Raw genomic sequence first — 24,566 nt, forward strand, 5'->3', positions numbered from 1 at the left:
GCGGAGACGGGTCCGGGGGCGGAGAGCGTCCTCTGAGGGTCCCTCTGGTCGTGCGCCTCGCTTTGTGTAACCGGGTCCGCTCTCCGGTGGGGACTCATGGTTTTTTTTGCTTTGGCAGAGGGAAGGTCAGCTGGAGTTGGGGGTTCGAGGCGTGCGCAAGTAACAGGGTTTTAGCTGGTTCTCTGGCTTGTGGACTCTCTGGGTGCTGGATCCTATTGGGGTCTGTCGGTTGGCGCAGCTTGAGAAGGGCTGTTCGTCTGGGGAGGAGTCGGAATTGGGAAACTGCTTTGTAGGCAGGGATCCTGCTTTGTGTAAGATACTGGGTTTCGGATGGTAGTCCTGGGCATTTTGGATGTACGGGAGGGGTCTGCTTGATGAGGTATCACCAGGTGTGGGGGTCGGGGGCAGAACGAAGTCGTCTACGTCTATGCAGTGGTTAGTGAGTGGGACCCATTTCTGTCGGGTATGGGGAGACCGTGTGGATCTGCACCCCCGCTTTGGGGAGTGGGGTAAAGCTTGCTTTGTGTGAAGAGGGCAGAGGATGGTGCTGCTTTGTGTGAAAAGTCAAGGGTGGAACAAGAGCCCTGGCTCTTATTTTCTAAAACAAGAATTGAGTCTGGCGTTTTGCATAGCTCTGAATTGAGTTATCACATCCATCTTTCATTTCCACGTCCTCCTAGGGGCAGAGAAAAAGAGTCCTATTTTACACTCTAAACCAAAGCTGTATTGTCATAAGCTACTTCTTTATGAAATTGTGATCCACACCTTAATAATCACTTTCGTAAATAGAAGGGACATGGGAGGCTTTCCCTCTCATTTTATTATAAAGATGTCTGTGGGAAATTACTTCTCTTAATTCTTTTTTTTTTTTTTTTTAAAGTCTTAACTTTTAGCTAAAATGTCTCTGTTAAAATTAAAACTTCTAATTTAGTGAAATACTCTGGTATTGTAGGGCTGGGACTTTGCAGTGTTCTGAGATTATTTAAGAGCTTTCCTGGATTCAGGCCCTGGTTTTGCCACTTACTAACTGTATGACCTTGAGCAAGTTACTCTGAGCCTCACTTTGTTCTTCTATTTGATGGAGAAAATAATAGCACTTACCTCTAGAATTATGAAAATTTAGTAAGATAATCCATGTATGCATTTAGCACTGGATCTGGCATGTAGTAAACTCTAAAACTAGCTAGTATTTGTTCGCAAGCCTAGTTATTTAAATCAAGAAATATTTTGTGAGCTTTTACATGATGATGTAGGAGATGCTGAAGATTGTGTTGATATGTGCTCATAAGGCAATTATAGTTTTGTTGAGAACTAAGTTTTGTGCAGTTAAATAAACTGGAAAGTGTACAGTGAATTACCGAAAGAGTGGTAAAACAAAAAGTACTGACCGTGGTCTGTAACTGGGAAGAAAATAGTAGTCCAAAGTAGTTGGACCAGTCTTTGAGGAGGAGGTGACTTTGGAGTCAGTGACGAAAGAGCGGGAAGGGCATTTTATGCTCTGACAGCTACAAGAGCACAGTCGGAGGTATTTGTAACTCCCAGTTAGAAGATGTGAGTAACAGAAGTACTCTTGAGTATATAATGACAAGCCTTTATTTTATTACCACGTGATATCAAATATTATTAGAGCTGACTATTGTAGTGACAGTTTTTGATATAAATGTGAAATTACATTCTCCCAAAGGAATCCTGGGTATGTATGCACTTGAAAAGAACCCAGAATCATGTAAATATTGTCACATGGCTCTTGCAAGTGATGATAATAATGATGCTCATAATAATGAAGATTAGCTGCACTCATCAGCCCGTTTTAGATTATATATTATTAGAACACATTGAGTCTACTTGGAGAAGCCGATTAAGTCTTTGGCTGCTTTTGTTCCTGAGCATGAGCTTCGTTAAGGTAAAGCAAGTCTTCCTTAAATACTATACCTGGAGTTTCTTTTGACTAGATGATTCCTGCTTAGTGCTTTGATCCTAGCCTCATATCTTGATATTATAGATGTCATATATTTTTCCTGAGATTTGTATGACCCGAAAGTTGGATAAATCATTTAAAATGCATTGGGGTATGTGTTTAGGGTAAAAGTTGTAAAGGGAGGATGTCAGTGGCAGGAAGATTCAAAGTCGATTTTTTTCTTAGCAAGCTAAAAATCTACCTTCTGTAACTTCTAGTTGTTGCACTTCCTTTTTTCATCTAGAGGAATGAAATTCCTTGGATGTAGAATTCCTCCCAAGTTTGTGTGCCACAAAGTGCTAGTTCTGAAGATGTCTATAAGTGCTATGTAGAAAAAAAGTGGATGGGTTCCAGGGTTGAATAAATGCAAGAAAAACTGGGTTCAGCAAAAATAAACAGTTTTCTTTAATGCTGGGCTCTTGGAAATGCTAGTGTGTTTTGAACATAGTAAATCTCTAGAGAGTATGGTTTGGTCCTAAACTTAATTGAGCTCCCAAGGAGCTAGTATCTTATAGAACACACATAGAAAACAGTGCTCTACAGCAGTCACTTTCACACTTTTTTTTTTTTTTTTTTGGACTCAGCCTCATGATAAGAAATACATTTTAACTCATCATCTAGAATTTACATGTATATGAATAACTGAAGCAAAAGTTTCACAAAATTATGATTACTTCTACAAGTGATATGCTTTGATATTTTCCATTCTGTTCTGTTTCATTAGAAAAAAATCCTGGTTACTACCCAGCTAAGCTGATTTTGTAACCCATTAATGAGTTGCAATTCTCACTTTGAAAAACACTGTTCTAGAATAACTCAGCAAAGTCTAGGGAAGAGAACTAACATCATTGTGTATCACAGTGTGTCGGTCTGTGCCATGCAGCTTATAAGTATTTTTTTGCCTCTAATTTTATACATTTATGAGGTAGGTATCATTTTCTAGGTAAGAAACCTAATCTCTCTCCAGACATGAAATAACACACAGTAAATGATAGCATCAGGATTTGAATCCAGGTCTTTATATATCATAGCCTGTGCTGTTCCCACTGTATTTTGCTTTTTCCAAGTATAATTTTTTCACATGAATGGCCTCTTCACATATTTGAAGACTACTATAGTGTCACTGCTGATCCTTTCACCCTGCCATATACTGTGAGCATTCCCTTCTCTTCTTCAGAGTAAATAATCCCAGTTTGTTTTATCATTCCTTAGATAATGTAATTCTCTGATCTTCATTGTTATTTTTTTAATTAACTCTAAATTGCTCATTGTCATTATACATGGTTCCCAGAGTTGTACCCAGCATTGTAGGTGATATTTGACCAGATGGAGAGTGTGGTGGGTATGAGCCAAATGCTCTTTTTTTTTTTTTTTTTTAAGACGGGGTTTCACCATGTTGGTCAGGCTGGTCTTGAACTCCCGACCTCAGGTGATCCGCCCGCCTTGGCCTCTGAAGTGCTTGGATTACAGGCGTGAGCCACCACGCCTGGCCAAATGCTGGTTTTTTTTAAAATCAAATACTTCATTGACAGTTTTAACTTCTGTTACTCATGCTTAATATGAGCCTGAAGTATCAACTTCTCTCCTGTATATTTTATACATAAGATGTTATACTGAGTCTTCATAACCTTGTTTTATTTGGTGGATTTTTTTAAGCTTAAATATAAGGCTTTTATTTTATTTATTTTTATTTTTTTAGATGTGCTTAGATTAAATATGGGCTTTTAAATTTCCTTTTATTTTTGAGACAGAGTCTTGCTGTGTTGCCAGGCTGGAGTGCAGTGATGCAATCTCGGCTCACTGCAACTTCCACCTCCTGGGTTCAAGCAATTCTTCCACCTCAGCCTCCCAAGTAGCAGGGACCATAGGCGTGTGCCACCACGCCTGGCTAATTTTTGTATTTTTAGTAGAGACAGGATTTCACCACGTTGGACGAGATGATCTTGACCTCATGATCCGCCCACTTTGGCCTCCCAAAGTGCTGGGATTAGAGGCGTGAGCCACCACGCCCTGCCCCTTTTGTTTTTATTTAGACATTTAATATTATCCTTTCTGATTTATTTGGTCTTTACATTTGGTAGGCATACCTGCTGTCTTCATTCACATTGTTGATAAAAATATTAAATTGGCAATAAATTACCCTGAAGTGTGCACGTCAGCTAGACTCACTCTATATTAACGCCAGTCCATTAATCAGCACACATTATGGTTGTTCAGTAACTACTAATTCTATCATCGTCAGGCCCATGTGACATTTTGGAGGTTACTATGAAAGATTTTGTGTGCCTACAAGATTCTTACCTACAGTGAAGAATACTGCATTACTATTACTAACCTATTAAAATAGCCATTGCAGTTGATTTGGTTGGACTTGTTAATGGTCAGTCTTCTAGCTAGCGTTTCATGTATCCACTTTTCCTTTCTTAACTTCACAAACTTTTTTTAATCCAATTTTGAATTTTGCAAAATTAATTTGGTCTGGACTTTGTAGACACTGCCTATTTTTCTCTTTAGAAATTATTGTATTTCCTTTTATCCAAACTTTTGATCATGCCCGTGCTCACCGTGATATTAGTGATAAAATTTTTGTTTTTTCCAAAATTTGGAGTGATATACCTAAGCCCGTTTCAAGCTACATTCTGGTTCGCTAGGTCAATTTTATCTTAGGTTTATGAAGACACTTTAAACTCATACTGGGCTGGACGTGGTGGCTCGCGCCTGTAATCCCAGCACTTTGGGAGGCCAAGGTGGGCAGATCACGAGTCAAGAGATGGAGACCCCAACATAGTGAAACACTGTCTCTAAAAAAAAAAAATAAAAATAAAGAAAAAAATTTTAAAAAACCTCATACTGACTTCTCGTAAGTAACCTTTGTTGATAAATGTCCCAATTCAGAGCTGGGTAGGTTTGTGGTTTTTATTCTTTTTTGTCACGTGGCTCTTCACTGCTGAGAGTTAATTTATCACATGACCTAATGCTTTTTGTAGAGGACCATTGGTAAAATCTGTCAGTAATTTGATTCGATAAGCCTAAGCAGTTTGTGTAATTATCACCACTTATCTGAATAGTTTGATAGGCATTCACTGATTAACATACTAACATCTTGGGAAGTTTCATGTTTTCTAGACTCTTCTGTACCAAGGAGATGTTACTTTAAAGTAATGTGGTTTGCATATGTGTATGTGTTAGATGAATCAGAAGTTACACATCTAATAAGCTTTCTATTCCTCCCCTTTTACTTTTTTTTTTTTTTTTTTTTTTAACAGCCCCTTTTGTTTTTTTAAAGAGACAGGGTCTTGCCATATTTCCCAGGCTGGTCTCAAACTCCTGGGATCAAGCAATCTGCCCATCTTAGCCTCCCAAAGTGCTAGGATTACAGGCAGGAGCCATCGTCCCTCGCCCTCTATTCCCTTGTTAGCAGTGGTTTTCCAGTCGTTCTAATACGGCTTTAAATTTTTTTTCTTTCTTTTTTTAAGAGATGGCGTTTCACCATGTTGGCCAGGCTGGTCTCGAACTCCTGACCTCAGGTGATCTGCCCGCCTCGGCCTCCCAAAGTGCTGAGATTACAGGCGTGAGACACTGTGCCCGGCCAAATTTTTTTCCTTTAAAGAAACAAATACTTAGTGTACCTGTGTGCAACACAGTGTTGGGAACACTCAGAGACATGGTAGTGCCAAGTTCTTAAAAAATAGAATTTGGCCAAGCAGGGCCCCATGGTTGATAAAAGTATATTGCAGTCACTGTGGTGTACCCGTGTTTTATATGCCAAGCATTGCACAAGACAGCAGTTCCCAATGTTTTTGGCACCAGGGACCGATGTCATGGAAAACAATTTTTCTGTGGACCAGGGGTGGGGGTACAATCCACAGCTCACTGCAGCCTTGACCCCCACCCCCACCCTCCCCAGGCCCAAATGATTGCCTTACCTCAGCCTCTTGAGTCACTAGGACCACAGACACGTGACACCATGCCTGGCTAATTTATTTTTTATATTTTGTAGAGACAGGGTCTCACTGTGTTGCCCAGGCTGGTCTGGAACCCCTGGGATCAAGTGATCCACCTGCTTCACCCTCCCAAAGTGTTGGGATTACAGGCATGAGCCATTGTGCCCAGCTCCTTTACACATGTTAAATCATCCAATATGTGCAATTTGGAGTTGTAATTATTATTCTTTTTATTGTAAAATATACATAACAAAATTTACCATGTTAATAATTTTTAAGTGTACAGTTCAGTGGCATAAGTACATTCACATTGTGTGCAATCATCACCACCATTCATCTCTAGAACTTTCATCTTCCTCAGTTTAAACTGTGTACCCATTAAACAGTAATTCCCTGTTCCCATGGACCCCAGCCCCTGGCTACTACCATTCTACTTTCTGTGTCTATGAATTTGACCACTCTAGCTACTTGTGTAAGTAAAATCATACAATATTTGTCTTTTTGTGTCTGGCTTATTTCATTTAGCGTTATGTCTTCACAGTACATCCATGTGGTAGAATGTATCATGTTATTCCCATTTTACAGCAAAAGAAGCTAAAGCCAAAGTCATATAGCTAATAAAGTGAAATTGAGATTGACACCAAATCTAAAAGTCAAGTCTGATGAAGAACGATTGATCTTGATTTATTTAGACTGTAGATATTTAGCTTGGGGAAGAGAACTTTTTGAATATTTGAAGAACTGTAATAAAAATTATTACTTACATAACTTCACTAGACTAATAGGTATAAATTAGAGACAGGCAAAGTTTGATTTAGTAGAAGGAAGAATTTTCTAATAGAGCTGTTTTTGGATGATACGGATTACCCTAAAATTGTTGGAAATAACCTTCAAAAGACTGCTGAATGCTCCTGTGACAGACAATATTACAAAGAAGTAAAAAAGTTAAAAATTGGTGAATTCTAAATGTTAATTCTTTGGCAGTCTGCATGGGAGAATAAGATACCTTCAAGGCAGGCCGGGCGCAGTGGCCTGTAATCCTAGCACTTTCAGAGGCCAAGGCAGGCAGATCACTTGAGGTTAGGAGTTTGAAACTAGCCTGGTCAACATGGTGGAACCCCATCTCTACTAAAAATACAAAAAAAGTAGCTGGGCATGGTAGTGGTTGCCTCTAATCTCAGCTACTTGGGAGGCTAGAGCAGGAGAATTGCTTGAACCCGGGAGGTAGAAGTTGCAGTGAGCCGAGATCGTGCCATTGCATTCCAGCCTGGATGACAGAGCAAGACTCCCTCTCCAAAAAAAAAAAAAAAAAAAAAAATATATATATATATATATACCTTAAAGACAAAGTGCTAAGCTTAAGTGTGAGATCTTTAGCAGTGGAAGCATCACGGATGTTTTCCCTTTAAGTCTGTGGCACATTTCTCTGAATATCCTCAGTAATGGCCAGTTGTTTTCCTCTTAAGGGTAGATTTGAATTTTGAAAACTATTAGAAGTCATTATCATGCCTGGTGAATAAAAATGAGTTAACGGGATACTTAAAAGTTCTCAGCAGTCCAGTGCTAATTTACCTTTTTCCTAGATTTACTTTCTTTTGTCAGAACCTTCCTGAGCATTTATGCCCTTTGGCTTTTGATGTTCATCCCTTTTTTCTCCTCCTCCTCTCACCAAAATTTTACTTACTCTTCAGGCACAATGCCGATTTTCTTTCCTTTGTGAAATTCTCCAGAATTTTTAACTTGGTTTACTTCCTCTTCAGTGTTAACCTATCACTGTTTATTTATCCTTTTTTAGAGTATATTTAACACAACCGTCTTGTACTTTGGTCTGTGTAGTCTAGATTATAAGCGATGTAAGCAGGAGGGATAGTATCATATTCATCTTTGTTTCTGAACAGGACCACAGTATAGTAAGAGTTCAGTTACATTAATTTAATTTAAATGAAATCAATATCGGGGCCAGGTGCTGTGGCTCACGCCTGTAATCCCAGCACTTTGGGAGGCCAAGGTGGGTGGATCACCTGAGGTTCAAAGACCAGCCTGACCAATATGATGAAACCCTGTCTCTTTAAAATAAATAAATAAATAAATAAATAAACTCTGTCTCTTAAAATAAAAAAATAAATCAGTATCAGTGATGTTAGGTTAACACGAGGTGAAACTATAAAATAATGAGACCAAATTCCTTACGTGACCTTTATGCCAGTTACAGATGAGATATTTCACACAGATTCTGAATAATGGCAGTATTGAATTTGTACTTTCCCATGATGAATTAAAGAACAAAACACTGTCTAGATATAGTGTCTGATTTTCAAAATAAGTTTTTTCCTTTTTTTTTGCTTGCTGATTTCATTGGATAAAATAAGTTTTAAAATTAGCCAAAATACTGGCATGGCTCTGTTTCATAGGATTACAGAAGCACTTTGTTTTAGACTTCTTTGTACTTTTTGCGATTTCCAAGTTTTCTGACATAAACATGAATTGCTTTTATAATTTAAGAAATCTTGTTGATAAAATTTAAGTCAGTTTCATTACTCTGTGATTATGTAGGAATCATAACATGATATATTAAAAGCCTTGTTACATAGTGGTAGTTTTCCTTGTTACTTAGTGATAGCAAGGTTATGTATCACAGATGGATAAATTTTGGCTTCAATAAATACAGTTTCATTTATTGAGTACCTCCCATAGGTGGAGCACTATGCTATACTGATAGCATATTTTTGATAGAATTGGAACCCAAGACATGTATATGATCTTATGACCTATTCTTGTTTGTTTTAAATTTAACAATTTAATTGGTTAAAAAAACATTTATTGAACTGGATAGCACCCAGGACTGAAAGTGGTTTAGAATGCTTCTTGTTCCTGTTCTTAACTTTGCATTTAAAAAATTAAATTCCACTGTTTAACTATTAAAACATTTATCAGATCTACCTAAATAAATCGTGTAGTCTGTTTTCATGGAAAGCACAACTTTGATTTTAGGAATATCAGATAAGGAACCCCAAAGTTGTGTAGCTCACATCCTGTGAGCCTTCTGGATCACTGATGCTGCTAATGCTGCTCCTCAGTCCCATCTTTGAGGCCACCCTGTATTCAAATTCCTATGCTAAATTGCCCAGGGAACCTGATGCTGATACCCTGGTAGCCCAAAAAGACTACTTGCCTTATACCTCCACTTAATGCAGACCCCTGCCTCCTTACCCTTCCGCTAGGAACATACCCATAATGATATAAATTCATGTAATTTTGAAATGATATTTTAAAGAGACAGTTTGGGCAGTAAATAGCAGAATTAAGGAGTTTCTTAATATAAATGGTTTGTGTTAACTGAATACACTATTCCTTAGAGTACTTATCTTGTACTAGCCAGAGCACATTGTATGTGACTCCTGTTGGGCTAATTTTCTGTAGCAAAGATGAATTTGTAAAAGAATGTAGGTTTTAAGGCTTTGTTAATAATAAGTTATTTCACCTCTTTCATTTACTCAAAGTCATGTCTTCTGGGATCTTTCATTTTGGTATCCAAATTATGGAGGAAATGAACAACTTTAGGACAAAGTAGCTTAAGAGGATGGCTTTAAACTAGGTGTTTAGGAGTGGCTCAAAAAATGAAAAACACAGTTTACTTTGATCTGGGAAAGGTCCCAAATTCTGGAACAAAATAGAAATTAAAGACCAGAGGAAAACATATTGATTCTATCTCCTTGAAATGTGAAGAATAATAGATGCAAGATAATGTAGTATCACAGTATCAGATATGAAATTTTTGAAAATATTTGGAAAGATAAGACCAAGGAAGTTGTATATAGTTAAAAACCAGATTTAGAATTCATGAGGATGAATCAAATCATCTCCCACTTCTGCAGTGTACTAGAATTGAAACTTCTCCCCCACACATCCCGCCACTGCTCCATTCAGGAGCTTCTGCTCCTCTCTCAGAGAGAGAGCGTTAAAAAGTACCCAATTATGTGTGGCTGTTGAGTCTTATTTTATTTGAAAAGTGTGAATGAGAAGCAGGAGTGGGCCAAGCTAAGTCTGTGACTCTTGACTCCAGTAAGTTTGAGGAATGGGATTTAATAGATGCTACCAAGTTAGGCTTTTAGTATGCATTTAATCCTAATCAGTGCTGTATTTTATAGTGATAATCAGACTAACGTGTGTTTTTGCTAATACCTATTTAGTAGATACAGAAAGAGTACTTTAGTAATTTTAGGCTATGAATGCTTATATCTTTTGAGTGGGCCTGCTCATTTCTTCTCTGAGTGGGAGATGATGAATCTTGTACAGTGAAATTCTTATTTGCCCTTGGTTATACTTAGGATTGATCTGGAGTGGATTAAAAAGCAAAACCCCAAAAAACTGATGAATTCTAGAAACCTGAATCTGGAGGTTTGTAACTTGATGAGCAGGCACCATAAGTCTTGATGGTAGTGCAGCCTGTGAGTGAGAGGCTAACAACTTTTATGTGAAGTATAATAATCTAGTTTTATCTTAATTCAACTTGAAATTTCTGTCAAACATTATGTCTGTCCAGTGATAACTGCTGTATAAATATTTGTTTAGATTACTGAGTGGAGCATAAGCTTTCAAGGTGTTCAGAGTTTGGCTAGGAGACAGAATGGACTCAATTCTGTTCTCTCTGAAACTAATAATATTTTCTAAAAGAAATGTTTATGTGGGCTTGAATGTGAGAGCTGGGACTTTGGATTTGGGTACAGATGGAAAGGTATTTTTTGCTGCGTGTGAAAATCAAGCATAGGGAAAAGAGCAAGTGATATATTTGAATAGGGTAGAGAAAAGACCTATGAAGATGCTTAACTAAAGGGACATTTGTTAGGAAACAAGTGAGAAATAAAGTTGAGTCATTGAGTTGGAGGTCATACTGTGAATGACTAGGAAGAGAGTTTTTGAATATTGGAATGCTCTTAACAAAAGCATTTTGGAGAGGTTAGTGTGGCAATAGTATGTAGGTGAGAACACAAGTCATAGCTACCTTTACTGGCTGGAAAACAGGCTCTGAGATTGATGTCCACCTCTTGTGCCCTGAAGTATTCAAACCAAAGCATTGAATTCAAACCAGAGTATTGAATCCACAGTGATACTATATCCATTTCCTACCAACCACTTAACATATGTTGCATGAAAACCATCACATCAAGCTAAATGACTAAAGATTAGGTCATTTACCTAAGAAGGAAATAATAGATATCATTTTGATTTCAAGATTTCGTTCCTCTTAAAAAACATTCACTTTGTTAAAAAATGTCATTTTGATCTTATTAACACTATTATAAGGATAATCTCAAAGCAGAATTTTGTAACCTTGACATTTGGGTCAGATAACTCTTTGTTGTGGGTGCTGTTCTGTGCATTGTAGGATGTCTGGCAGCATCCCTGACCAACCAGGAGTGTCTCCAGACATTGCCAGGTGTCCTTTCGGGGCAAAATTACCACAAGTTAAGAATGATTGCCTTGGCCGGGCAGTAGTGGCTCATGCCTGTAATCCAAGCACTTTGGAGGCCAAGGCGGGCGGATCACCTGAGGTTGGGAGTTCAAGACCAGCCTGACCAACATGGTGAAACCTCGTCTTTGGGGGGAAAAAAAAAAAAAAAAAAGAATGATTGCCTTAAAGGATACTTATGGTATGGTGTCAACGTGACCAGAAATATCAAGTACTACATTGCAGTAGTAAGTTTCGTATTCTGATTACTTTGCTCCATTTACATTTTCTGTGTCAAAAATAGTGCTTGATATGGTTTGACTCTGTGTCCCCACCCAAATCTCTTCTTGAATTATACTCCCATAATTCCCACATGTTGTGAGATATAATTGAATCATGGGGGCAGTTTCCCCTATGCTGTTCTCATGGTGGTGAATAAGTCTTACAATATCTGACGGTTTTATCAGGGGTTTCATCACAAGATCTGATGGTTTTATCAGGGGTTTTCACTTTTGTGTGTTCCTCATTCTCTCTTTGCCTGCTGCCATCCATGTAAGATGTGACTTGCTCCTCCTTGTCTTCTGCCATGATTGCGAGGCTTCCCCAGCCATGTGAAACTGTAAGTCCAATTACGCCTCTTTTGTAAATTTTCCATTCCCAGGTATGTCTTGATCAGCAGCATGAAACCGACTAATATAGTGCTGTTCTGAAAATTAGGAATAACTGAAGTGATTTGGTACTACTTGAGAGTCAGTGGAGCTCTAACCAGATGGGATGCCAGAACAGTACAGGTATTGAGCGACTTACGACCTATGCAGCTTACGACCATTCAACTTTATGACCACAATCGCTAGCCACGACTGCTCCGCGTCTGGCAGCGCAAACGTTGCCCAGCTGGGCGTACGACAGTGCGGACCAGCTTCCGGCAGCACTGCCATCTCCTCGTGCATATAGCCTACTCAACTTAGGACCAAATTGTGTTACAACCGGTCTGTCGGAACCAATCATGGTCATAAGTTGAGCACTAGCTGTAGAATTAAATGAGAACTGCCTTGGGGAAACTGTAATGAATGGTCACCCAAGAAGTAATCAGATATTTATTGAGTCGGGGTGGAGCACTGTCTGTAATGAGACGAAATAGGCATAAGAACTTTGATGGTTGGAAAGTTTCATGAAAATCTTCAAAAAAGACTTCATGGTCAGTCTTGAACTGTCCTTAAAGTAAGGCTGGGTTAGATTAAAAAAGGAAATTCTTTTTTTTCCATCATAGTGAAAAGAACTATGAACAAAGAATCTATAGATGAAACTCTCAATGATGCATGAAACAAACATTTATTTGGTCAGTTTGGCTGAACACAGGTTTTTTTTTTTTTACTGGAGTAAAGATCAAATGACATAGTTTTGAATCTGAACACAGGATTTTGAAAACTAAGCTGTGGAGTATGTCTGATGAGAAAGTTTTTAAGCTGTGAAACAGTGTTACGTAGATCTGTGTTTCAGAGTGTAAGTGGTAAAGTGTTGATAAATTGGAAGTATGAAAGTCTGCTAGGTATGCCTAGACTAGAGCGCGGTCAGTGGAAATGAAAAGGAAGGGATGGATTTAAGAAGCATTAGTGAATCAGTAGGCTATGTCAATTGAATATCAAGAGAGACAACAGTCAATATTAGCTCAGACATTTTCATTTATTGACTGGAAAAGATGTTAACTATTTTGAGGGTTTTTGGGGGGATGTCCGCAGGAAGCAGCTTAGAACTATGTGATTGGCACCAAGGAGAAAGATTAGAACTAGTAGTATTAGAAAATTATCTATGTCCAAAAACCAATAGTTGGTTATGGCAAAACAGCACCAAAAACTTTCCAATAAGAAAAAAGTTATCTGATAAACATAGAATTAAATAGTAGGAAGAAGTATTGAGTTGTATCTTCAGAGGCAACAGTTGTTAGAATAACAAAAACATTGTGGGCTATATAAAGTGAAGAAATAGAAGAGCTCATTTTTTATACTATATATGCATTTTCAGACCCTCAAATCAACTTCTAGCTTTTGTAATTAAACAAGTGATATAGAAGAAACTGATGGGAAAGGGAAAAAGTTAAGGGATTAGAGAGTAGGTTAAATTTAGCCTCTTACGGAAATTGGGATAATTTGATTACTGTCACTTTGGAGAGAGATCCTGGTTAATGGTTATGGGTTTTTTGTTTTTTAAGGCTGAGTCTCGCTCTGTTGCCCAGGCTGGAGTACACTGGTGCAATCTCGGCTCACTGCAGTTTTTGCCGCCCTGGTTCAAGCAATTCTCTTGCCTCAGCGTCCTGAGTAGCTGGGATTACAGATGCCCACCACCATGCCTGGCTAACTTTTTTTTTTTGGTAGAGACGGGGGCCTTGCCATCTTGGCCAGGCTGCTCTCAAACTCCTGACCTCAGGTGATCTGCCTCCCTTGGCCTCCCAAAGTGCTGGGATTATAGGCATGAGCCACTGTGCCTGGCCTGTTGTGGGTATTTTGAAAGGAACAAATGATGAAATGATTATGAATTAAAATAGGAAAAATTTGATTCAACTGATCTTACAACTGATAACCAAATGGTTAGGACCAAGGAAAAATGTAAAATTTTCATTGTTACAGTATTTCAGGAAAAAAATGCCATGCTCTTTTATGAATTCTTCATACTTATTTCCTTGAGTTCCTTTTTTGTTGTGTTCCAGGAAGTTTTCTTTGGGGATGAGGAGGCATAAGGGATGACGTGAAATATTCTTATTCCTGTTCTTGAGAAGCTTGGAATCCCATGTGAAGAGAGCTATAAAATTATATGCAAATTGTGTATATACACAGAATTCTAAATTCTAACAATGAAGGATTAGATTAGGTTTTCTCTAGGACTATGTGAATTCTACTAATACTATTCCTTCTTTCCCCCATGTGTTTTGTGCTTTCTGACCGTCTCAGAATCCTCACATACCCATTCTTATCTTTCTGTATAATTCAAAGGAAAAAAGAAAGTGAATGTCTAGGCTGGTATTCTTAAATATTAACTTTAGTTCTATAAGCAGAATACAGTATACCTGTCTCTTACCTCCTACTCTGGCATGTAACATAAAAATATTGTTAAACTTTGTTTAGCACTTTATGTTGTTGAGGTTAAACACTTTTAATATACATATATTTTATATATTTATAAATATTTTATATATTTTATATATATTTTATATATATTTTATAAATATTTATATATTTATATTTTATATATTTATATATTTTATTTATTTATAAATATATAAATGTAGATTATATCTAATTACATATTTAGATTTTTCTCATTCTTACCTGGTTCATAATTTCACAAAGTAGGTAAAATATTTTAATTTTATTATGACTCAAACTAATTTTAGTACCTATAGGAATACTGCAGATAGAAAATTCTCTCAGGTGACAATTTTTTAATCTTTACTGTATTAATAAACCTTCGTTATCCATGTTTTGTGAATTCAAACTTTATGTTCCTGTATCTTTTCCAAGATAATTTATTTGTAAGATGCTTTATCAACAGTATGAAAAGTGTTAATTTTTAAAACCTAAATTATTAAGCTGACAAAAAAATTAAGTTGCTGTACTTTAGCAGTATGCATTAGTACTATCTTAGATTTGAAGAATATATCATTTGCTAAAAGTATGACGTTTTAGCGAGGAACTAACATGGTTTCTTTTTTTTTTTTTCTCCTTTTTTTTTTTTTTTTTAAAGATGAGGTTTCACCAGGTTGGTCAGGCTGGTCTTGAACTCCTGACCTGAGGTGATCCGCCCACCTTGGCCTCCAAAATGCTTGGATTACAGGCGTGAGCCACTACGCCTGGAACTAACGTGGTTTCTATGGGTAAGGTCCTGTTTTAGTTATTAAAAAGCAAAGCATTCTGAAAGAAATTGTGTGGATTACATATTTATGTAATGATTGTATATGTTATGTATGTACATACCCATACCCATGTATGTTTTCTATGGACTAAAAACTTCTTGTGTTAATAATTGCTATCTATATATGCAGTTGTAGCTGAAAAGATCTGTGTTAGTATACATAAGACTGTTTTGCAGCTATTGCCACAATTTGCAGAGTCTGGAATAGTTTGAGACTCCAGGTCTTTTGGATATCTTCTCTCAAAAAGAAGCAACTCAGTTTCTGATTGATGCCGTGTAGGTTGGTCTCACTGTAGCTAGTGTTTCCCAGAATTCCCAGGTACTTATGGCTCAGCACTAGAAGGTTTGTTCTTTGAAGACTTAATTCTCAACCTCAAGTTTAGTGACACTGCAAGGAATATCAAAATTGTTTTGATTCTCTTAAAATTAAAAAAAACCCATGCCATACTGGATTGGGAATAAAGTGAGCCATGAAATGAAAATGGAAGCTTAATTGCTGTTTCTAAAAGTTTGAAATTCACTTCTTTAAAAGTTTTTCTTCAGTTTACTCTGCTTGCTTTGCACTGTTTTTTGAACCATGCTGTTTTGTGTTCTGTCATACGTAACTGTTTATATACATGTATATCCTACCCTGCAACTAACATTGCTTCAGTGCTTGGAAATAGCTCTATTCTAAAACTTAATATTGAGTTTGCCTTGCTAATAATTATTAGTATTATTGATAATATTTTTGATATTTCTCTAAAAACCAGAAGAACATATTATATATATTTATATAAATATAGTACTATGTCTTTTACTCACCTGGTGGGTCAAATATGATAGTAAAATAGCACTATGATCAATCTGGAAATTCAAAAAGACATTATATATTTGAATTGAATATGTTTTTCTTCAATTTAATTGTGATTTTTGGTTGTAATAGTAGGTGGGATTGATTGAAAGTTTATATTTTATAGTTGGTAAGGCTTAAGAGAAAAGAGCAGGGAACATTGTGGCTATTAAAATGATTGCTATATTGAAGTCTCTTGTTTGTTTGTTTCTGTTTCAAGGGACAGCGTTTCTCTCTGTTGCCCAGGCTGGAGTGCAGTGGCATAGTCATAGCTCACTGCAGCCTTGAACTTTTGAGCTCAAGCAGTCTTCCCACCTCAGCCTCTCAAGTAGCTGGGACTACAGGCTCTTGCCACCATGGTTGACTGATGTTTTTTAAAAAACTTTTGTACAGACAGTGTCTCACTATGTTGCCCAAGTTGGTCTTGAACTCCTGGCCTCTGGTGATCATCCTACGTCAGCCTTTCACAGTATTGGGATTACAGATGTGAGTCACCATGCCTGGCCCTATTAAATTCTTTAATTTAGGAATCTTTTATATTCTCTTAAGCAATGCTATTAGGCAGTAAAGTATAATATTTAAGAGTACTGCTTCTGGAGCAATTTTAGCTTTGCCATTTAATAGCTATGCCGCTTTGGGCAAGTTACTTATCTCACTTGTCTCAGTGACCTCATCTGTAAAATGGAGATTATAATAATACCTCTTTCATAATTTTGTAATGAAGATTAAAAGAGCTACTATATTTAAAATACTGAAACAATGTCCAGCATTTAATGAGCATTTGATACAGTATAAATTATAGTAATTGCTATTACCATATTGACTAAGAAAGCTTATTAAAGCATTATAAGCAATGTATCCTAATGGGTTAGAATTACTAAATTATATTTGCTTGGGAGTAAAACCAAAGATACTTGTATTTTTTTATTTTTATTTTTTGAAACAGAGTTTTGCTCTTGTCATCCAGGCTGCAGTACAATAGTGCGATCTCAGCTCAGTACCTCCACCTCCCAAGTTCAAGCCATTCTCCTGACTCAGCCTCCCAAGTAGCTGGGATTACAGGCACCTGCCACCACGCCCAGAGAATTTTTGTATTTTTAATAGAGATGGGGTTTCACCATGTCAAGGCTGGTCTTGAACTCCTAACCTCAGGTAATCCACCTGTCTTGGCCTCCCAAAGAGCTGGGATTACAGGCATGAGCCACTTTGCCCAGCCCAAAGAGAAGATAAACTTTTATTAATGAAGGTTTTTTAATGATAGAATTATAAAAATGGAAACAAAATTAGTCTCAAAGTGGCCTCTTTGATCTAATTTACTTTGGTATGCTCCCTTTATCTCTTTTCATATTGCTTTTTAAAACATAGACATGGTAGCCGGGCACGGAGGCTCAAGCCTGTAATCCCAGCACTTTGGGAGGCCGAGGCGGGTGGATCACGAGGCCAAGAGATCGAGACCATCCTGGTCAACATGGTGAAACCCCGTCTCTACTAAAAATACAAAAAATTAGCTGGGCATGGTGGCGCGTGCCTGTAATCCCAGCTACTCAGAAGGTTGAGGCAGGAGAATTGCCTGAGCCCAGGAGGCGGAGGTTGCAGTGAGCCGAGATCGCGCCATTGCACTCCAGCCTGGGTAACAAGAGTGAAACTCCGTCTCAAAAAAAAAAAAACAAACTAACAAAAAAACATAGACATGGTTTTTTTATTCACTGTTAATTCAGATCCAAATATTTGAACATGTATAGTGTCTGTGTTGGGAATTGTGCTTTGGATGTTGTGAAGACTGTCTGTTCTGCATTGAATGAATGTACCTTTCTCAGTGAATAGGTAGAGGGGGATGATTTTCAGGTAGTAGAAGTCTGATTATTTTCCTCAGCCTATAAAAAATTTGCATCTAAAGAAATTTATTTCAGTAATACTTTTAGTATAACATTTATTTTTATCTTAAATTTAAATCATTTTTGTCCTTGCCTTCAGTAGCCTACGTTCAGCTGGCTACAACATGAAAAGTGATTACTATAGTCACCACATATTCAGCAAAGTAACTCCTGTCTCCTTTCCTCTCACCATTATTTAATTATTAATATATGTCTGCTGTGTGTAGACATACATTAATAACGTGAAGGAAAGTCTAGAGAGACATGCCAAATTGTAAATAATTTTGGGGTGTAATTTTGGTGAAAAAAAGGGAGATTATTATTTTTTATACTTGTACACTTCTATATTGCTAGAAGTTATTACACTTAAAAATAGTTATATTCTTAGTTGTCTTTAATCACCGTGTAATACAGGTATGTGTGACATATGGGCCAAATTACATTTCTAATAACTCTCAGTATTTAACAATGTACTTAAATTGTATTTAATGGTGTTTAGTTCGTTTGTAATGATTGTTCTAAGGAAAAAAATGGGATCTCAAAAGGCCAATTTATTTCTATCAGATTTTAACAGTTTTATTGAGATGTGATTTGTATATCGTAAAATGCACCAGTTTAAAGTGTACTATGGGCTGGGTGCAGTGTCTCATGCTTTTAATTCCAGCACTTTGGGAGGCTGAGGTGGGTGGATTACTTGGTGTCAGGAGTTCAAGACCAGGTTGGCCAATGTGCCAAAACCCAGTCTCTACTAAAAATACAAAAATTAGCCAGTAGGCTGGCGTGCATGCCTGTAATTCCAGCTACTCAGGAGCCTGAGGCATGAGACTTACTTGAACCTGGGAGACGGAGGTTGCAGTGAGCTGAGATCATGCCACTACACTGCAGCCTGGGAGATGAAGTGAGACTGTCTCCAAAAAAATTAATAAACAGATAAGAAAGTGTACTGTGGTTTTCAGTGTTTGGTGGTATTTAATATATTCACAGAATTGTACAGCCATCACCATAATTTAGTTCTAGAATATTTCCAGCATACCCAAAAGAAACCGTGTACTCATTAGTAGTCATTTCCCATTCCTTGTCTCCACCCCCTCATCCATCCCCAGGCAACCACTGATCAACTTGTCTCAGATTTGCCTATTCTAGACATTCCTTATAAATGGTATCATACAATCTGTGGTGTTTTGTGACTGGCTTCTTTTGCCTAGCATAATGTTTGAAGTTCATGTTGTAGCATTTTTATTGCCTCCAACACATTTTTTTAAATGTCTCGTTTCAAATTGTAAATACCAACTCAAAAAATTCAAACAGGACAAAAACGAATGAAATATAAAGTAAGTCTCTTATTAGAATAGGGACAAGGGGGCTGGGCACAGTGGCTCACACCTGTAATGCCAGCACTTCAGGAGGCTGAGGTGGGCAGATCACGAAGTCAGGAGTTCGAGGACAGCCTGGCCAAATATGGTGAAACCCTGTCTCTACTAAAAGCCCCTCACTTAGCCAGGCATGGTGGCATGAGCCTATAATCCCAGCTACTTGGGAGGCTGAGACAGTAGAATCGCTTGAACCCAGGAGGCAAAGGTTGCAGTGAGCCAAGATAACATGACCTCACTCCAGCCTGAACAACAGAGTGAGACTCCATCTCAAAAATAATAATAATGGGAGTAAGGGGCAGAATTTCCTTTTTGATAGGATGTATCTAAATGTCTACAAAGATACTTTCTTAAAACATTTTGCATCAATGTTGTACACAGTGGGGACACCTAATACAATCTTACTAGAGATGTTGCAGGAAAGTTTTCCAGAAGAATTGACATTTAAGCTGATACCCAGTAGAAAATAGAGAAGAGCTGGGAGAAGATGAACAAGGGAGGGTGGAGTAAGCAAAAAGTGGAATCAGACTTGTTGCAAGGGGAACAACATGCACAAATGACCTAGCAAAAGTGTTGGGCTTTCCAGGCATAGAAATTAATTCCATATGGTTGCTATTTAAATTTGTGTGGTGGAGGAAGGTGAGAAACGAAGCTAAAGAAGTACTATAACAGTTAAATCATTGGTTAGGTCTCAGGGGCTGTAGGGATCAGTTTTGGAAAAAACTCCATCCTAAGGGGAGAGGGAAACTGGCACAGAATTTTTAGCAAAAGAATACTAATAAAGTCAGTTTTGTATTTGAGAAAACACTAGCTGCAAGTGTACAAGATGAATTTGAAGAGCAGGCAAGACCAGAGATTTTCAAAATTAAAAATCTTTTTTTCAAAATTGTTTTATCCATATCCATTCTTTGCCCTTTGCATTTTTTATATAAATTTTAGGATCAACTTGTCAGTTTCTGTTAAAAATGCCTGCTGAAGTTTTCTAGGGATGTATTGATTGTATAGGTCAATTTGGTGGAGTTAACGTCTTGAAAGTATTGTGTTTAGATCTATAAACATGATATATCTCTTCATTTGTCTTTCATTTTCTCTCAGCAATATTTTATAGTTTGCAGTGCACATCTTGCATTTCATTTGTTCAGTTTATTCCTATTTTATTCTTTTTGATGCTGTTGTGAATGAAATTGCTTTATCTATTTCATATTCAGGTTGTTTATTGGTAATGGTTAGAAATACAGTCGAGTTTTTGCTTATTGATCTTGTGTCTTGTGACCTTGCAGAACACATTTGTGATATTATTTCTTTTTAAGAGTTCTACAAAGGATTTTCTGTATATAATATCAACATGTCTGTGATTAAATATTGGTTTCACTTCTTTCTTTTCAATCAGGATGTCTTTAGTTTCTTTTTCTTGCTTTATTGTACTGGCTATGTAGATACTCTAGTACAGCATTTAATAAAAGTATGAGTGTGTGCATCCTTACCTTGTTCCCAGTCTTAGGAGAAACTATTTGGTCTTTTACTGTTGTCTGTTTTTTCTGAAAGACTTTGTATGAGATTGGCATTATTTCCTTAATATTTGATAGAATTAATAAATGAAAGCATCTGGACTTGAACTTTTCTTTGTGGGAAGGTTTTTAAATTTATTTTTATTTTTATTTATTTTTTGAGATGGAGTCTCACTCTGTTGCCCAGGCTGAAGTGCAGTGGCGCAATCCCTGCTCACCACAACCTCTGCCTTCCGGGTTCAAGCCGATTTTCCTGCCTCACTCTCTGGAGTATCGAGGACTACAGGCATGTGCCACTACACCTGGCTAATTTCACCGCACATGACCGGTTTTAAAATTTCCAGTTCAGTTTATTTTATAAGTCTATTCAGGCTCTCCTTCTTGAGTTTTTAGAGTTTTTTGTTTTTTTTTTTTGTTTTTTGTTTTTTGTTTTTTTTTTGGTAAGTTGTATTTTCTAGGAATTCATCTGTTTTATCTATTTTGTTGGCATTAGGTTGTTCATAATATTCGCTTATATTCCTTTTAATGTCTCTAGTGTTTGTGGTCATGTTCTCTTATTATTATTATTTTTTTTTTGTAAGTTACGTTTTCTTTTTTTCTAGGTCAATCTTATTTAAAAATTTATCATTTTTTTTTTTTTTTTTTTTTAAAAAAAAAAAAAAAAAAGGCCCCCAATGGTGGCTCACACCTATAATCCCAGTACTTTGGGAGGCCGAGGCAGTGAATCACCTGAGGTCAGGAGTTGGAGACAAGCCTAGCCAACATGGTGAAACCCTGTCTCTACTAAAAATATAAAAAATTAGCCAGGCGTTGTGGCAGATGCCTGTAATCCCAGCTATTTCGGAGGCTGAGGCAGTAGAATGCCTTGAACCAGGAGGTGGAGGTTGCAGTGAGCCGAGATCACGCCACTGCACTCTAGCCTTCTAGTCTGGACGACAGAACAAGACTCTCTCAAAGAAAAAAAACAAAACAAAACACTTTTAGCCTCTGTACTTTTCTGTTTTCTATTTAACTGATTTCTACTTTAATCTTCATAATTTCCTTCCTTCTTGCTACTTTGTTTGTATTTTTTGAGATGGAATCTCGCTCTGTTCCCCAGGCTGGGGTTCAGTGGCAAGATCCGCCTTTTGGGTTCAAGCAATTCTGTCTGCCTCAGCCTCCCAAGTTGCTGGGATTACAGGTGTCTGCCACCATGCTTGGCTAATTTTTGTATTTTTTAACAGAGACAGGGTTTTACCATGTTGGCCAGGCTGGTCTTGAACTCCTGAGTTCAGGTGATCCACCCGCCTTGACCTCCCAGAGTACTAGGATTATAGGCATGAGGCACTGTGCCCAGTCTCCTTTGGGTTTAATTTGCTCTTGTCTAATTTTTCAAGCTTAGATTATTGATTTTAGACCTCTTTTCTTTCCTAATATAAGTATTTGAAATTATGAATTTTTCTCTAAGCACTGTTTTAGCGTCATCATATAAGTATTGATATGTTATGTTTTTGTTTTTGTTTTCAGCTCACAGTATTTTCTAATTTCCCTTGTGATACATTATTTGACCTTTATTATTGATTGATTGATTGATTGATAGATTGATTGACGGAGTCTTGCTCTGTTGCCAGGCTGGAGTGCAGTGGCGCAATCTCGGCTCAGGGTCTGCAACCTCTGCCTCCTGGGTTCAAGCGTTTCTTCTGCCTCAGCCTCCCAAGTAGCTGGGACCACAGGCGCATGCCACCATGCCCCGGCTAATTTTTGTATTTTTAGTAGGGACGAGGTTTCACCATGTTAGCCAGGATGGTCTCCATCTCTTGACATCATGATCTGCCCACTTTGGCCTCCCAAAGTGCTGGGATTACAGGCGTGAGCCATGCCCCAGGCCGACCTTTGTTATTTATAAGTATGCTGTTTTATTTTCAAATATTTGGAATTTACTAAATTACTTTCTGTTGCTGATTTTTTTTTTTTAATTTTTTTTTTTTAAATTGCATTTTAGGTTTTGGGGTACATGTGAAGAACATGCAAGATTGTTACATAGGTACACACATGCCGTGTGATGTGCTGCCTTTCTCCTATCACCTACATCTGGTGTTTCTCCCCATGTTGTCTCTCTCCAACTCCCTACCCCCCGCTGCCCCTCGCCTGTTTCCCCCCTATAGACTCCAGTGTCTGATGCTCCCCTCCCTGTGTCCATTGTTCAACACCCGCCTATGAGTGAGAACATGCGGTGCTTGATTTTCTGTTCTTGTGTCAGTTTGCTGAGAATGATGGTTTCCAGGTTCATTCATCTCCCTACAAAGGACACGAACTCATCGTTTTTTATGGCTGCATAATATTCCATGGTGTATATGTGCCACATTTTCCCTGTCCAGTCTATCATCGATGGGCATTTGGGTTGGTTCCAGGTCTTTGCTATTGTAAACAGTGCTGCAATGAACATTCGTGAGCATGTGTCCTTATAGTAGAACAATTTATAATCCTTTGGATATATACCCAATAATGGGATTGCTGGGTCAAATGGAATTTCTATTTCTCGGTCCTTGAGGAATCACCACACTGTCTTCCACAATGGTTGAACTAATTTACACTCCCACCAACAATGTAAAAGCGTTCCTATTTCTCCACATCCTCTCCAGCATCTGTTGTCTCCAGATATTTTAATGATCGCCATTCTAACTGGCGTGAGATGGTATCTCAATGTAGTTTTGATTTGCATTCCTCTGATGACCAGTGATGATGAGCATTTTTTCATATGTTTGTTGGCCTCATGTACAGGTATTGATCGACTTACCACCTATGCAACTTATGACCATTCGACTTTACAACCACAATCCCTAGACATGACTGCTCCGCATCTGGCAGCGCAAACGTTGCCCAGCTGGGCGTACGACAGTACGGACCAGCTTCCGGCAGCACTACCATCTCCGCGTGCACCATTTCAACTGTACATATAGCCTACTCAACTTATGACCAAATCGTGTTACGACCGGTCCGCGGTCCCGACCGTGGTCGTAAATCGAGCACTAGCTGTATGTCTTCTTTTGTAAAGTGTCTGTTCGTGTCCTTTGCCCACTTTTGAGTGGACCTGTTTGTTTTTTTCTTGTAAATCTGTTTTAGCTCTTTGTAGATTCTGGATATCAGCGCTTTGTCAGATGGATAGATTGCAAAATTTTTTTCCCATTCTGTTGGTTGCCAATTCACTCTAATGACTGTTTCTTTTGCTGTACAGAAGCTCTGGAGTTTGACTAGGTCCCATTTGTCTATTTTGGCTTTTGTTGCTTGTTGCCAGTGCTTTTGGTGGTTTGGTCATGAAGTCCTTGCCTACGCCTATGTCCTGAATGGTTTTGCCTAGGTTTTCTTCTAGGGTTTTGATGATGTTAGGTCTTATGTTTAAGTCTGTAATCCATCTGGAGTTAATTTTAGTGTAAGATGTCAGGAAACGGTCCAGTTCCTGCTTTCTGCATATGGCTAGCCAGTTTTCCCAACACCGTTTATTAAACAGGGACTCCTTTCCCCGTTGCTTGTTTTTGTCAGGTTTGTCAAAGATCGGATGGTTGTAGATGTATGATGTTGCCTCCGAGGCCTCTGTTCTGTTCCATTGGTCTATATCTCTGTTTTGATACCAGTAAGTATCATGCTGTTTTGATTACTGTAGCCTTGTAGTATAGTTTGAAGCCCGGTAGTGTGATGCCTCCTTTGTTTTGTTTTTTTTTGTTTTTTTTTTTTTTTTTTTTTTTTTTT

The 24,566-nt window shown here is 37.8% G+C and overlaps 1 protein-coding gene and 1 long non-coding RNA gene across 5 annotated transcripts in view; both read left to right on the plus strand.

Annotated features, from left to right (window-relative positions):
- Positions 1-24,566, plus strand: part of SLAIN2 (SLAIN motif family member 2) — an 81,917-nt gene that overhangs the window by 814 nt on the left and 56,537 nt on the right. The window lies entirely within an intron of this gene.
- On the plus strand, positions 7-20,793 carry LOC116548697. The gene is made up of 3 exons (XR_004267512.1): positions 7-2,108; positions 4,863-4,869; positions 20,783-20,793. It is a non-coding gene; the product is annotated as an uncharacterized LOC116548697 (long non-coding RNA).

Source organism: Sapajus apella, unplaced genomic scaffold (assembly GCF_009761245.1).
Source record: "Sapajus apella isolate SASKATOON/1434 unplaced genomic scaffold, GSC_monkey_1.0 scaffold5, whole genome shotgun sequence".
NCBI classification, from domain to species: domain Eukaryota; kingdom Metazoa; phylum Chordata; class Mammalia; order Primates; family Cebidae; genus Sapajus; species Sapajus apella.